Raw genomic sequence first — 1,391 nt, 5'->3', positions numbered from 1 at the left:
TTTCAGAGAGACAGAGAATGACCCCGGACAGGCAGCACATCACCTTAAAAGGGATGCGGAAACAGAATGAACAAAAACAGAGTAATCTGTAAAACTCAGCAGGTCGTGCAGATTCTGTGGATGAAGAGCCCGGGTTCACGTTCAGTCAGATGATCATTCTGATATTTTCGGAAAAATGTAAAGTTTACAGATTTTTTCAACAAAAATAGCGCCTAGAAAAAATAGGCAGCGAGGATGGACAAAAGGGAAAGTCTGTGATACAGTGGAGCGTAGGAGTGATTGAATAATAAATGACACAATGCGAAAAAGGCAAAGTGGGTGGTAAGCGGGCAATAAAGTAACAAAGGATGGTCCACAGGAGGTGTTAGTGGGAACAGCAGAACCATTACCAGACAATGGCAGCAGTGCTTATGATACGATATGCTGAACCTAATGTTGAGGGCAGAAGACTATAACATGCCTACAATATAGGTTGTGAAAGCCTTTTAATTAGACCAGGCAGCTTGGCCACCCCAGATTGATTTCCTGTATGGTTTGAATTCGGCAGCTAAGGGACTAATTCAAAAGTCAGCTTCTCACATCTTTTCGGCGCGAGAGAAACAAGACGCACTCATATTCAGGGCATAGTATCTTTCACGTTGAAGTGGAGATTGACTCCGAATGTATGCTTATCCCAATGGAGGTGAGCTCATGCATGCGGAAATTAAGATATGTTGATCAAGGATTGGCCGGAACCAAACACGGATTCAGGTTGTCCAATGAGACAAAGAGCCGAGTACATCTGAGATACTTTAATTTTACTCAGTTAGGTGAGTTTCACTTTGCTCCTGGGAAACTCCAGGATTTGGACGATGTGGGAAAAACGGAGCGAAATTACACATTTGAAATACGTCTCTTTTCTCATATGTCGACCGGCTCAGAAGCGTTTCTTTGACAAAAACTCGGCAGGGCTCGTCCGGGATTTGAACCCGGGACCTCTCGCATTTTAATTTTGAAAATCCCAAAGCGAGAATCATACCCCTAGACTAACGAGCCGCCGACAACGAAAACCGTAGCTCAAAGATTGTGACGGTAGTGTACTATTCGGCCCGTCGTGCCTGTGCTGACTCTCAGAGACCTATCTGATGAGTCCCACTCTCCATAGTCATGTTAATGTTTTCCCTTTGCTGAATATATTATTAATTTGAGACATTACATTACCAAAGAGCTGCATCCTTGTCAGTAAAAAGTTGAATTTGGCAATGAGGTTAAATGTGATTCACAAAAAAACGAGAGGGGTCAAATGTTTAACACAATAATGACGAGATTGGGAGCACACTGGATTAGCAGTCCATCGCCTGAATCTCTCGGCCACCTCGTCTCCTACTTACAGCAACGTCAGACATCTATCC

General features: G+C 43.6%; 1 non-coding gene across 1 annotated transcript; it reads right to left on the bottom strand.

Annotated features, from left to right (window-relative positions):
- Positions 1-947: 947 nt before the first annotated feature.
- trnap-ugg (transfer RNA proline (anticodon UGG)) lies at positions 948-1,035 on the bottom strand. The gene is given in 2 exon segments: positions 948-983; positions 1,000-1,035. It is a non-coding gene; the product is annotated as a tRNA-Pro (tRNA).
- Positions 1,036-1,391: the final 356 nt, after the last annotated feature.

The sequence above is a fragment of the Pristiophorus japonicus genome, unplaced genomic scaffold, assembly GCF_044704955.1.
Source record: "Pristiophorus japonicus isolate sPriJap1 unplaced genomic scaffold, sPriJap1.hap1 HAP1_SCAFFOLD_185, whole genome shotgun sequence".
NCBI lineage: Eukaryota > Metazoa > Chordata > Chondrichthyes > Pristiophoridae > Pristiophorus > Pristiophorus japonicus.
Note: the sequence above shows the minus strand (reverse complement) of the source record. Positions and strands in the feature narration are given on the sequence as shown.